The following is a 15,042-nucleotide window of genomic DNA, read 5'->3' on the forward strand; positions in this document are numbered from 1 at the left end:
TGAGCGCGCTTTTTAGAGATAGCAGCACATTAAATATGCATGGAGCAACATCAGTGGTTTGTTTCGGTACATACTACACAGAGCCTTGGAACTTGATACTTGGGAGCAGTAGTATTACATTCATGGACAGGCCACCTGTGGTGGCACTCGCGAGACGCACCTCACGTAGCCGAAACCGGCCGCGTCGGCGGCGCCATGCGCGCACACCGGCCATGCCCATACGCACTGCAAACCTGTATCGGGCATATCATATGCCCTCTCACGTGTCACCCTGACACCTTGCCGGACGCTGACCTTCGCCTCGCTCCCGCCCGCCCGCCGGCCGGCCGGACCTCGCATTAATCCACGACGACGACGGGGAGCGCGCGCGCAGTCACGCACGATGGCGCGGACAGTGCCAGGCAGGCTACCGTCCACCAGGTCCGTGCGCGACGCAGGGGGAGCAACACTGCACTGCCCGGCCGGCGCCGTACGCGCAAAGGCTACGGCGTACAGTACGTGCACGCTCGCGGGCGCGCCCACGAACGACCACGAGACGTGCACCGCATGCCGGCCTTCCTACACGCTTTTTTCTGACCGTATGTAGAATCGCGACTGCCGAGGCGAGCGAGAGCTGGAGACTGACGCCGACTCGTCGACGTCGAGGCAGGCAGAGGCTCTCAGGCTTTTCTGCCGACGACACGGGCACACGGCCGCCGCAGCGAAAATGCAGGGAAGCCTAAAAGCTGAGACGTACGTGCAGTGGAAAGCCCCCAATCAGTCGTGTCCGTCCACGAGCATTGCTGCACGAATCCACGACTCCGATCCTAGTCCGGCTGGCAGGGCCTGCACGAATCCACTGCTGCATGGGCGCCACCCTGTATTACGTTATCGATCACGAGACGGCCGGGCGGCCGGCAAAAAGCGGCCACGAGCCAGGCCCTGCAGCTGCATGGGCGCCGCAGCGAGAAGCTTTTGCCATGCTCGGGCAGTGAACCCGCAAGCCAAGCCGTTGCCCGTGCCCTGCCTGTGTCGCGCGCGGCTGCGACTGTGAGCGCTCAGGTCAGTGAGGCCATGAGTAGTCTAGTCATGACCACTGCTTCCGCAATGCATGGCGCCCCCGGCCGCCCCGCTGCAGCCTTCCGCTGCCATGCTCTCGTCGGGGGTATGGCTACCGTGGCCAGCAACGCCGGAACAGGACGATCCCGCGTAGGCGTAGAGTACTACGTACGCACGGTGCATCGCGATCGCGAGTACTCGTATCAGGTATGCAGTACGCTGCACTTTCAGATAGCACTGCAGCTGCAATACTGCAGTACGGTAAGCTTCAGTACAAAATTGCAATCCTAGGGCCTTGTTTAGTTCGCAAAATTTTGTTTTTTTGCTACTGTAGCACTTTCGTTCTTATTTGACAAACATTGTCCAATCATGGAGTAACTGGACTCAAAAGATTCATCTCATAAATTTCAGGTAAATTGTGTAATTAGTTTTTATTTTTATCTTTATTTAATGCTCCATGTATGCGAACAAAGATTCGATGTGACAGAAAATCTTGAAATTTTTTGCGAACTAAACAAGGCCCTAGAGTTCGAATTTTTTCCAAAAAGAATGCTAAATACAGGTAGGCTCTTGTTTAGATCTAACTTTTTTTTTAGATTTAGATACTATAACACTTTCGTTTTTATATAAAAAATATTATCCAATCATAAAGTAACTAGGCATAAAAGATTTGTCTCTGTGTAATTAGTTTTTGTTTTCATTTATATTTAATGCTCTATACATTTGTTCAAAAATTTGATGTGATGTAAAATTTTTTTAAAAAAAATAGTTTTTGGGTCAACTAAACAAGGCCTTTCCACATGCAAGGCCGTGCTGAGAACAGGTGCAACAGAAAGAACTTTACAAGGTATTATTGTAATTCTATATCTCGTACCGTCCAGTGTACTACGGTATTCTCTGTTCTGTAGTCGTGGAGGAAAACATTATTTCTTCTAAATTCTATTCTGAAACAAGCTCGAATAATATAAACTAAGGTCTTGTTTAGTTTTAAAAAAAAATTGTAAAATAGACACTGCAGTATTTTCGTTTGTATTTGAGAAATATTGTTCAATCATAAACTAATTAGGCTCAAAAGATTCGTCTCGCAAATTACAGATAAACTATGCAATTAGACATTTCTTTTATCTATACTTAATGCCAATGGCGAAGCTAGAGAAAATTTAAGGGGGGTGCATTTGTCCTTGTGGGTGCATATATTTTATGTCATGGGGTGCATATATGGTGAAAAATTGGTCATTATAACTGTTTTTAAAAATTTTGAGGGGTGCCTAATAACACTACAACTTCTCCCCTGCTTAATGCTCCATACATGTGCCATAAGATTTGATGTAACGAAGAATCTTAAAAATTTTGCAAATTTTTTTGAGAACTAAACAAGGCCTGTGATTTGAGAGGAAATGCTTAAAGCAGATAAGCAAGATAGATATTTCTTGGGAAAACAAGGGACGTGCTATACTTCAATCCCCTAGAAACAGGCTTCGTCTAGGGTGATGGATTCCATCGTTGGATGAAAATCCTAAGGTTAGGGCACTCACCATTCTTCTTCCCAAACTATGTGACCCTATCGCTGTCGCCAACCACCGCCCACCGACGCGCGATAGGGTTTCGTCGGAGTTCTAGCGAAATCCTAACACAACATCCTTCTTCTTCGCACCCCCCTCCCGCCGCCACCATGGCCATTGTCACCCCCACCCTGACCTAGCCTAGCTATCTCTTTCCATCACCGGAACCCTAATCATCATCCTCCTACTATGTCCATCCAACCGACCTGCCTCCCCGAAGTCCCTTCTAAGCCTAATGGGAAGAGAGAAAGAGAGAAGAAGCCCGCCAGAGTTGGATTTGGGGCGTAAGAGCACCGTCACATGAAATGCCTTAAGATTTCAGGCACATGATCCAGGAATTGTGCCAAGTTAAAGGTAGATACAGAGATACGGAGTATACACCTTTTGCCTTTTTTGGGGTCTGTCGACGAAAGCTGGTCGGCAGTCTACCTTGGGGTATACCCACGGTAGTAGTTTATCGGTAGACAGTGCGCAAACTACGAACTCGATGGTGACGCAAGACACGGACAAGCTTTTTATCCAGGTTCGGCCGCCGAGTTGGCGTAATACCTACGTCCTGCGTCTGGTTGTATTGATTTGTGCTGAGAGAATATGATGTCCCAGGGGGGGTCCCTTGCCCCTCCTTATATAGTCTGGAGGGCAGGGTTACAGATCTAGAAACTAATCCTAGTCGGTTACAATTACCATAGATAATTCGATATCAATTCCTACTCTAACCGACTAGAATCCTGCTTGATCTCCACGTCTTGTTTCCTTGCACGAAACGTGGGCTGTCGGATCAAGCCTTGAACTCGTCTCGTAGTGGGCCAAGCTTCCTAGCTGAAGTCTAGCCGTAAGGGTATAGGGGTTTATACCCCCACAGCTAGTCCCCGAGCGCCATGTATTGTGATGCAACACGCCGTCTTGAGCTTCTTCGATCAGCGAGGCTTGTCGTCTTTAATAAGCGGGAAAATCGCCCAAACAGTCGCAACGGTTCTTTGACCAACTCGAAGGACAGTTGATCAACGTTGACATCGAAGAAGCAGGTTGTTCGAAGAATGCATGGTGCTCTAAAAAAAATTTCTTTCTTGGTGAAGTGTGCCCACTTTGCCTTTCTGGAAGGTAGAAGCATCAAAAAAGCAAACAAATTCACCGCTAGGTGAAGTGTGCCCACTTAGTCCCCGAGCCTGGTAGTAGGTGGCGTAGGCACGTGGTGCCAGGGTCAAAAGAAAATTCCCCAAAGTAGTTTTGAGACTGAGATGCGTCGCTAGATGCATCGTACCGATGTAGTCCCCGAGCTTGCTGGAAGGCGAAGTATGAGCCTTGTAGCAAGGTCTAAAAAATTGAATTTACCAGTCCCCGAGCATGTCATGCTCGTCTGCAATCGAAAAATGCCAATCGACCAGTCCCCAGGCACTTAATGTGCTGCGTGGAATTACATGTTACTATACTTGTATGATCAGTCCCCGAGCATCGAGTGCTCAATGGTCGGTGCGTGCCTTAAAGCTTTGAGCTGATAGACTGAGCGACCAGTCCCCGAGCGTCGAGTACGCGGGGGTCGGTGCAGTCCTTGAAGTTCCGAGCTGACAGACTGGGCGACCAGTCCCCGAGCGTCGAGTGCTCGGTGGTCGGTGCAGTCCTTGAAGTTCCGAGCTGACAGACTGGGCGACCAGTCCCCGAGCGTCGAGTGCTCGGTGGTCGGTGCAGTCCTTGAAGTTCCGAGTTGATAGACTGGGCAACCAGTCCCCGAGCGTCGAGTGCTCGGTGGTCGGTGCAGTCCCCGGATTGCTGACTCACTGGCGCATGTGTCTTCTTACTTTTGAAAAAATCTTTCCCATTAAAGTTGACATGACGGGGTCTCCTGACGATATGTCAGACAGATGCATGAAAAGCCGCGCCTGGCAACTGTACAACCGCTCTTTGCATGGTTTGAGAAAAGGAAACCATCAATTGGTACGAAAACTCCGCCGCATTAATTGCCTATAATCATTGTAAACTGAAACGCCGCGTCCGCCGCATGGCCTGCCCACTTCCCGAGAATACAGGAAGTGGGAGAGGTGGGGTCGCGGGTTTATAAGGGCCTAATAGGACCGCCTGTACCGCTTCTCCTGCCATTGCCGTCAAATCTTCCGCTTTCATCTTCTCCAATCTCCTGCATCTTCCTAGCTCCAGCTCACATTCGCACCTCTAATGGCGAAGAGCGATTCCAGGAAGAGGGCCGAACTGATGGCCAAGGAGTGGAAAAAATCTCGCAGCACCACAAAGTCTCTTGGTGACCTCGTCGACATGGGGCTTCTGCACGGCGCAGAGCTCGGCGGCTGGAGGGCGCCGGAAGGGGAGAGCTACCCCGACCCTCGCGCCGGTGAGATCGTCGTTTTTGAAGATTTCATCAAGAGAGGCTTTGGTGTTCCTGTTCATCCCTTTCTTCAAGGTCTTCTTTTGTACTATGAGATCGGGATTTGCAATCTGCACCCGAACTCAATTCTCCTTATTTCCACCTTCATCCATCTGTGCGAGGCCTATGTTGGCATAGAGCCGCACTTTGATCTTTTCCGGTACCTTTTCTGTCTGAGGAAGAAGGGAGCAGTTGGAGGCTCCAAGGTTGCAGGTGGAGTATACCTCAACCTTCGTGACGGGATGAAGAACCGCTACCTGCACTGCCCATGGAACACCTCCTTGACCGAATGGTACAGGAGGTGGTTCTACGTCAGGGAGGAACCGGGCAGCTCCACGTTCTGCGACGTGGGGTACGTTCCCGAGAAGAGGGCGAGCTGGACCGACCGCCCAGAGTACGACGGTCAAGTGGCGGATCTGATGAAGCTGATCGACTGGTCGCGCCTGGATGGGCTTAGCGTGGTCGGCAACTTCATTTGCCGCCGGGTGATGCCCTGCCAGAAGAGGGTGCACTCGGCGTATGAGTATGCCGGAAGCGCAGACCCGACCAGGATGCGGTCGGAGGTCCTGGAGAAGGCGGAGGTACAACAGCTGCTGAACGAGCTGTTTAACTTCGCGGATGGGGGCTTCACCCGTAGCAGTGATCGGGTGCAAGCCTTCAAGTTAGGACGACCAGCACCAAAGGTATGTAGCATACTCCGTTTGATCATTCGTATGTCGTCTGCAGTTGGCTCACCTCCGTTGCTTTTGCAGGTCGGTGATGTCGACCGGTGCGTAGTGTAGGTATCACTGGCACCGGGGATGGAAGATCCTGTGGGAGAGGTCCCGTCAGAGGAAGACCGAGCCCGCCCCGTCCCGACCCCCGAGGAGAGGGTAGCGGGGAAAAGGCCATTGCCGGCGGATGCCTTGCCGACACCGGAGCTGCCGGCAGACCTACCGGCGGAGAGCAGTCAAGCGCCGAAGCGTCGTCGGCTCGTGCGGATCGTCGACGACGACGACGACGACGAGGAGGCTGCGCCGTCGTTGGTCCGACGGCCTCGGGGCCGCCCAGACGCTGCGCCGGTCGCCACTGATCGAGTGGCCAGCGGCGCAGCTGCCCCGCAAGTTGCCGAGGTGGGGGCACAGGCGCCGACCGGCCGGGCGAGGAGGAGGTTCACCGCGACCCATCGCCGGTCAGACCTGTAAGTGTTCAACTTACGTATTTTGGACTCCTCTTTTTTTTCTTTCTTTTTTTTTTAACTTTTGCTCCTGTAGTGCGGCATCGGATGTCGACCCTGGCCAAACTGCTGGCCAGGGAACGGGCGAGCCTGCCCGCGGTTCTGGGGATGCGGCCCCCCAGACCACAGAGCAGCCGACAGCTGCAGTCGCGCCTGGGAGCACCGAGGGGCTCCCGGGCGCGGCGCCGACTACAACAAGCAGCCCGACCAGGGCTGGGGAGGCTCCCCCAACTGACTCCTCGGAGAAGGGAAAGTCTCCGACCGCTCCTCCTGCCGGGGGGAGTGAAGTCCCCCCGCCGCCCCGAGCAGGAGCCTCTCCGGCTGCGGGCTCCCCAGGTCTGGTCCAAGGGACGGTGGCGCCTGGGACCACCACCGGGGGTGACGCAGCCCAGGAGGAGGAAACCAGGGCGGCCTCCGACGACGAGGTAGAAGAGATCGAGGGTCGTCCCCGTGATGGCCGCCAACACGTGTATGTGTGGCGCCAACGCGGGGATCACTTTATCGGTCATGAGGAGCTCGCCGAGTCCGAAGAGGCCGCCAGGGTGGAGCGCGCGGCCAAACGCCTTGTCGACGAGGTCAAGGTAAGCGGCGTTTTGAGCTGCCGCGCGTTCTTTTGCCTTGTCTTCTGCGCATTCTTATATGCTTGCTTTGTAGGACGTTATGAAAACGGCGAAGTACCGGAAACGGTGCTTTGACCAGATAGAAGGCGTCATGGCCGAGAACAAGGCCCTTGCCGCGGAGGTAGACCGGTTGCGGGCGGAGGTCGGAGAGAAGGTGGTCGAGATGAGCGCCGAAAAGGAGCGTCGTCTCGACCTCGCTCGTCGCCTGGCCGACCAGTACCGGCTGCAGGAAGGTTAGTCGCACGCTCCGAGCAGTTTCGCATACTTGTATAGTTTGCTTTGCTGACCAGTTTAGGATTCACGCAGACTTGGAGGAGGAGGTGGCGAGCCTTCAACGAGAGAAGGAGCAGCTCGGCCGACAGCTCGCCAGTGCACAGGAGTCCGGGCGGCGAGCGGAGGAGGAGTTGGGTCGAAAAGACCGGGAGTTAGCTGGTAATGGGTGCCGCCTTGTTGATTGCTGCCTGCCCTGTGCTTGTCTGGTAACGTTTCATTTCGTTTGCAGTGCTCAAGGTGAACACCAAGAAGCACCTGGATGACCTGATCAAGGACCGGGACTCCTGGAAGGCCAACTGTTGCAAGATCTGGAAGGGAGTGTCCCCGGTCCTGGACCTGATCAGTCCCGAGCTCCCGGAGAGCCAGCCCCGCGCGCCGCAGTTGACCCCAGTCGAGAAGGCGCAACGGGCGTGGGACTGGCTCCAGCAGTTTGTGAAGGACGCCGGGGAGTTTGCCGGCGCGCACGTCCTCAGCATGGTGCGCGCCCACTACCCCCTGGTTGACTTGAGCAGGCTGGAGAAGGGGTACCCAAAGGAAGTCGGCCCACAGGAAGCGGACGAACTTCGGGGTAGTCTGCTAGATTTGTCGTCGACTGTGATCGGCGACATCAACCTGTGCGGAACGGCCACTCCTCCAGACCAGCCGAGCTCAGATAGGTCGGCCAGGGAGTTGTCGGGCGCGTCCGTTGCTGGAGATGGGCGGTCGACGCCTGCGGTCTCGACCAGCCAGGCGCCGGTGGCCCCGACCCCTTCGTCCGGGCAGCAAGGCCAGGCGGGTGATCAGCCCGAGCAGCTAGGCCAATAAAGTAGTCTGTAGGAATAGACTAGTATCTGCCCGTCAGGGTGTTTATTGTAAACTTTGTATGTAAAGTTTGTAATAAAGTTTTCTTGTTTTTGTCATGACTGTTGTTTTGAGCGCTGTAAGAATATCTGAGTGACGTGTCACCGTATTTGTCTTGGTTGTCGCCAAGATCGTCCATTGCAGGAGTTTTGCCGGGTGCTGCGTACGACAAAGTATAGGCGAGAAATATAGAATCTTATTATCAAAAACTATAAGATACTTACAAAAGAAAGTCATTAAAACTTTATGGATAGAATCGTCGCAGTTTGTCGATGTGCCAAGAGTTAGGCACTCGTGTTCCGTCTGGGTATGCCAATCTGTAGGACGTAGGTCGTGTGACATCGGTCACCACGAAGGGTCCTTCCCAGGGAGTGGATAACTTGTGCATTCCCTCCTGGTTCGTTTTCCATCGAAGCACCAGATCGCCGACCACAAAGGAACGGTCCTTGACGTTTCTGTTGTAGTATCGCCTGACTGCCGCGAGATATTTTGCTGTTCGGAGACATGAAACTAAACGATTTTCCTCCATGCAATTGACCTCGAGTTCTCTGGCGTTGTCGGCAGTTGCCTCGTCGTAGTGCTCGATTCTAGGAGATCCGAAGTGTATGTCGGCCGGCAGGACCGCCTCTGCACCGTATACCATGAAGTAGGGAGACACCCCTGTGTTTCGACTGGTCTGGGTTCGGAGGCCCCAGACTACTGCCGGCAATTCTCTCATCCATCGACCGGGTGCTCTGTCGTTTTCGGTGTACAGCCTCTTCTTTAGGGCGTCAACGATCATTCCATTAGCACGTTCGACTTGACCGTTAGCACGTGGATGTGCTACTGACACATATTTTATGACTATGCCTCTGTCATCGCAGAAATCCCAAAAAGTGGTGCCAGTAAACTGAGTGCCCAGGTCGGTGATTATGCTGTTCGGGATGCCGAATCTGTGTATGATTTGATTGAGAAACTCCACGGCCTTCTCGGAGGTTGCCTTGACCAAGGGCATGTATTCGATCCACTTGGAGAACTTGTCGATTAGCACGAAGACAAACTTGAAATTGCCCGGGGCTGGTTTAAATGGTCCGATCATGTCAAGCCCCCAGCAAGCAAAGGGCCAAGACGACGGGATAGTCTGAATTTCATGGGCAGGTACGTGGGTCCTCTTAGCGAAAAACTGACATCCTTCGCAATGCCGAACCAGTTTTTCTGCGTCGCCGACCGCGGTTGGCCAATAAAAACCTGCTCGGAAAGCCTTTCCGACCAGCGTTCTAGATGCGGCGTGGTTGCCGCAGGATCCAGCGTGTATGTCTTCCAAGAGTTTGATACCATCATCTTGGGGTATGCACTTGAGCAGTACTTCGGAGCTTGCGTTTTTCCGCATGAGTTTTCCGTCGACCAGGATGTAGTTCTTTGATCGTCGGATGAGGCGCTCGTTCTCTGTTTTGTCCTGATAGCCTGTTCCGTCTGATATGTATTTGATGAACGGGGTGCGCCAGTCACGCCCACCGGTTGCCGGAGTGGCGTCATCTATGAGCATTGCCTCGGTGGGTTGCTTGTCGACCAGGGGAGGGCTTACGCTTGGCTCATGGATGTCCTGGACAAAAATACCCCGCGGGATCTGGGCCCGAGATGAGCCTAACTTTGACAACGCATCTGCTGCTTGGTTCTTGTCCCGGACCACGTGGATGTACTCTATGCCATAGAAGTTAGTTTCCCATTTGCGAATTTCTTTGCAGTAGAGATCCATCTTCTCGTGGGTTGCGTCCCACTCCTTGTTGAGCTGGTTGATGACCAAGGCAGAGTCGCCGTAGACATAGAGGCGCTTGACCCCCAGTTCAACGGCTAGTCGTATGCCGTGTAAGCATGCTTCGTATTCGGCGACGTTATTTGACGCCGGGAAAAGGATCCTAAGGACGTAGCGGAGTTTGTCCTTGTTGGGTGATACGAACAGTATCCCAGCGCCTGCACCGTTGATGTTCAAGGACCCATCGAAGAACATAGACCAGTGGTCTGAGACATCGGGAATGGAAGGTTCGTTGAGATCCGTCCATTCGGCAATGAAATCGACCAGGGCTTGGGACTTGACAGTGGTGCGACTCTGGAACTCCAGGGAAAATGGACATAATTCCATTGCCCATTTCACGATTCTGCCATTGGCGTCTTTATTGCGCAGGATGTCACCGAGAGGAAAGCTGGTTGTCACCAGGACTCGATGGCCGTCGAAGTAGTGCTTCAGTTTTCTTGACGTTATCAGGATGGCGTATATAAGCTTCTGTATTTGTGGGTACCTGGCCTTGGATTCGTTTAAAACTTCGCTTATGAAGTAAACGGGTCTCTGGACCTTGAAGACGTGACCTGGTTCATCTCGCTCGACCACTATTGCCGTAGAAACAACCCTGTCGGTTGCAGCAATGCAAAGGAGCAGGTCTTCATTAGGCTGAGGCGCTGTGAGGACAGGCGGTGAAGTGAGGAAGATCTTAAGCTGAGTGAACGCAGCGTTGGCTTCTTCGGTCCAGGAGAATTTTTCTGACGCTTTCAATAGTTTGAAGAAAGGGAGGCCTTTTTCTCCCAGCCTTGAGATGAAACGACTGAGGGCGGCCATGCATCCGGTTAGCTTCTGAATGTCCTTGACGTTCTTCGGTGGTCGCATGTCGAGTACGGCTTTGACTTTTGAAGGGTTTGGTCGTATGCCGTCGCGACGGACGACGTTGCCGAGCAGTAGACCGGAAGGAACGCCGAAAATGCATTTCTTGGGGTTGAGCTTCCACTTGTACCTATTGAGTGCCTTGAAGGTTCGGTCTAAGTTGTCGATCAGGGTGCTCGCGTCCCTTGTTTTCACGACCACGTCGTCCACGTAGGCCTCGACGAGGTCATCGCGAATCTCGTCGTGGAGGCATTGCTGGATGGCCCTTTGATAAGTGGCCCCGGCGTTTTTAAGTCCGAAAGACATGGTAGTGTAACAGTATGCGCCGAAGGGTGTGATGAAGGATGTTTTGATCTGATCTTCTTCCTTTAACGAGATCTGGTGATAACCAGAGTAGCAATCTAGAAAGGAGAGGAGTTCGCATCCGGCCGTTGAGTCGACCACCTCGTCGATGCGAGGAAGACCAAAAGGATCTTTAGGACAGTGCTTGTTGAGATCGGTGTAATCAACGCACATTCTCCATTCATTATTCTTTTTGCGTACAAGAACCGGATTGGCGAGCCAATCGGGATGATACACCTCTTTTATGAATCCGGCTGCTAGAAGCCGTGTTATCTCTGTCCTAATAGCCTCCTTTTTGTCACGAGCGAACCGTCGCAGTTTTTGCTTGATTGGTCTTGCGGTCTTCGAGACGTTTAAGGAGTGCTCGATCAGGTTTCGTGGGACACCGGGCATGTCTGCGGGTTTCCATGCGAAAACGCTCACGTTGTCCCTTAGAAACCTGACGAGCGCGTCTTCCTATTTTGGATCCAGGTTAGCCCCGATGAGGGCTGTCTTCTCGGGGTTACCTTCGACCAGCTGCACTTCTTTGTACTCCTTGGATTTCGAATTCTTTCTGGCTGTCTCTTGTTCGGGCAATCGGAGCTGGTCGGGGGGCAGCTGTGCGGCTTGGGTTGCTGTTTCCGCCATGCGGATTGAGAGGTCAATTGCCTCGGTGATCTTGAAACTTTCTTCTTCGCAGGTGTACGCAGTATAGACGTTGCCTCTGACGGTCAGGACGCCCTTCTCCGTGGGCATCTTAAGCACCAGGTATGAGTAGTGCGGGACTGCCATGAACTTTGTCAGTGATGGGCGGCCCAGTATGGCGTGGTAGGTCCCGTCGAAGTCCGCGACTACGAAGTTGATGAACTCCGTCCGGAAGTGATCGGGTGTGCCGAATTGGACAGGCAATGTTATCTGTCCGAGGGGCACCGAACTTTGACCTGGCAAAACCCCCCAGAATTGGGCGTCGTAAGGTTTTAGTTGCGCCGGTGGTATCTTGAGGGCGGGCAGGCTGTTGCGGAAGAGGATGTCGATGGAGCTTCCCCCGTCCACGAGCACGCGCTCGAATCTGATGCTATTGATGCAGGGATCAAGAATCAGTGGGAAACGGCCCGGCTCTGGGATAGCGGCCCACTGGTCCTTCCTGCTGAACGCGATCTCCCTGTGGGACCAGGCGGGAAATTTCGGATCTGCGATCAGCCCGTCCGTGCTGTCTATGTTGAGGCAGGCTCTCTTTAACAGTTTTCTTTCTCGCTTGGACTCAGTGGAGACCTTGCCCCCGAAAATGGAGTGAACCACGTCAGTAGGGCTGACATATTGGTGTCGGGGGTCCCTGTCTTGGTCCTCATCTTCATCTTCGTGGTCGTGCCCGTCGCGTTTGCTACTTTTCTTGGCGGTGTCTTCTTGGGCGGCCCGCCGTGTATAGATACTTTTGAGGACGCGGCACTCTTCCATGGTATGGTTAGACTTCGGGTGTAGCTGGCACGGTCCCTTCAACGTTTTGTTGTAGTCGTCTTGGTAGTCCCGTCGTCCATTGGGACGTTTGACCGTGTTTACTTCGTGGTCGTATTCGCGAGGGCGCTTTCCTCTGAAGTCGTCGCGGCTGTCGCGCCGCCGATCCCAACCCTCTCGGTGATCGCGGTTGTCGGAGCGGCGATGATTTCTGTTGTCGTAGCGACCACGACCGTCGTCTCGCCGGGAGGGCTGGTCGGTGCCTCTCGCATCGTCTCGGATTAGTTTTTCTGCGTCGTCAGCATCGGCGTAATTTTTAGCCGTGGCGAGGAGCTCTGCTACCGTTGATGGGCGCTTACGCAATAGCTTGTTCCTCAGCGCTTCATGGAAACGCAAACCCTTGATAAAGGCTGATATGGCTTCGTCATGAGAAATCTTCGGGATTTTGAGACGCATATCCGAGAATCGTCGGATGTAATCGCGCAGAGGTTCATTCTTCCTGTCTCTTATCCTTTCAAGGTCATACTTGTTTCCGGGCTGCTCGCATGTGGCGATGAAGTTGTCGATGAAAGCCTGTCGTAGCTCTTCCCAAGAGTCGAAGGAGTCCTCGGGCAAGCCGAGAAGCCACTGATGACCAGCCTGGTCGAGGACTACGGGGAAGTAATTAGCCATGACGTGCTCATCTCCTGCCGCTGATCGGACGGCGATTTCATAGAGAGTGATCCAGTTCTCTGGATTTTCCTTGCCGTCGTATTTTTTAAGTTTTTCGAGCTTGAAATTGCGGGGCCACACGACCTGGCGGAGGTGTGAAGAGAACTGCCTTAGGCCCGGAGGACCGTGGGTCGCGTCGTACTCGATGCGGCGCAGGTTTTCGTGGACTGCTCTTTCTGCGGCGCGCCTGTTGATGCGGTCCCGGGCATCTTTGGGAGGGATGTTGTGGCGGAGATCCCTGTGTTGATCTTCTTCTTCCTGGCCGCGTACGCGGTCCTGCTGGCGGCGGCCATCGGCGTCCCGACCACCGTCATCGCGCCGTGAGTCCCCTCGACGGTTGTCGGGGGAGCGGCTGCGGCGACGCCTGCTGGGTGAGGCCCGGCTGCGATGAGTCTGGTCGGAGGCGGCTTCCGTATAAGAGGCGTCCTGGACTCTCTTGAGCAGAGTGGCTGTCTGTCCCATTGCGGCGATCAGGTGTGCTCGGATACTGGTTCGGACTCCCTGGCATTCGGGGGTGTCAGGAAGCCGATCCAGATTGGCCATGGCGACAGCCACGTTGGCGCTTGGCGTTTTGTAGACCGGCTGGTCCCCGACCATGTCGAAGGCATCGTTGAGGTTGCCTGGCGACGTCTGTTGTTGCTCGTCTGCACGTCGTCGGGCGCGCTCGGCGTTACGCTGTTCGCGGAGTTGCCTCTGGTCGTCTGTTTCTCCGTCAACGGCTGGTTCGTCGGCGCTGACATTGAATACAATATCCCCTCGCCGGGGGGGAATATCGGGAATTGGTCAAAACCCGGAGGGTGTGAAGGAAAATCCAGGTCATAGTCCTCGTCTTCGGTGTTCACAACCTCGGTGGGGACGGAGCCGGTGCTTGAGTTGGTGCTGGAAACCTGGCCATCCCGTAGCTCTCGGATGGTCACCATGTTGACATGGTGACGATTGTTCCTTGTCGGCGACCAGCCCGCTTTGCTAAAAACGGATTGGACATGGTGTGAATAAACAGAGGCCGAGTTGTTCAGGCCGCAAGGATAGTCTTCCTTTTTGAGCTCGACGGATCGTCCTGAGGGGGTTGAGGTTATCGTCAGGGACGTTCCCAGCCGTTCGTGTGTGGTGACACGAGTTGGCCGGCGGAATTTCGAAGAATCCGCTCGAGCAGCTTGGTCGGGCCGGCGCAGAACTCCATCTATTAGTTGGGAGACTTCGAATAGCTTGGAGTCAGCGCGATCGAGCGCTTGGAGGAGGTCCGAGCAGTCGATCTCCCTTCCCTTGTAGAGCGGGAACGGTGGTCGGGAGCTTGGTGTCGTCACGCGTGTGGTCGGAGACGACGTGATCTCAGATTGGATCTGGATCTCTTTCGGAACCGTGGTCGCGAAACCGCCGCTGCGCGTCGTCCACGTGATTTGGCCGACGGTGAACGTGAGGCCTTCGGGCACGGTCGCGGAAGCTGGGATCGTGACCATCTTGTTCGCCGGAAAAGTTGCACGCACACCCCCTACCTGGCGCGCCACTGTCGACGAAAGCTGGTCGGCAGTCTACCTTGGGGTATACCCACGGTAGTAGTTTATCGGTAGACGGTGCGCAAACTACGAACTCGATGGTGACGCAAGACACGGACAAGCTTTTTATCCAGGTTCGGCCGCCGAGTTGGCGTAATACCTACGTCCTGCGTCTGGTTGTATTGATTTGTGCTGAGAGAATATGATGTCCCAGGGGGGGTCCCTTGCCCCTCCTTATATAGTCTGGAGGGCAGGGTTACAGATCTAGAAACTAATCCTAGTCGGTTACAATTACCATAGATAATTCGATATCAATTCCTACTCTAACCGACTAGAATCCTGCTTGATCTCCACGTCTTGTTTCCTTGCACGAAACGTGGGCTGTCGGATCAAGCCTTGAACTCGTCTCGTAGTGGGCCAAGCTTCCTAGCTGAAGTCTAGCCGTAAGGGTATAGGGGTTTATACCCCCACAGGGTCGGGCTTACGGCCCTTAATAGAACCCAACCTAAG

This window comes from Sorghum bicolor, chromosome 2, assembly GCF_000003195.3.
Source record: "Sorghum bicolor cultivar BTx623 chromosome 2, Sorghum_bicolor_NCBIv3, whole genome shotgun sequence".
Taxonomy (NCBI): domain Eukaryota; kingdom Viridiplantae; phylum Streptophyta; class Magnoliopsida; order Poales; family Poaceae; genus Sorghum; species Sorghum bicolor.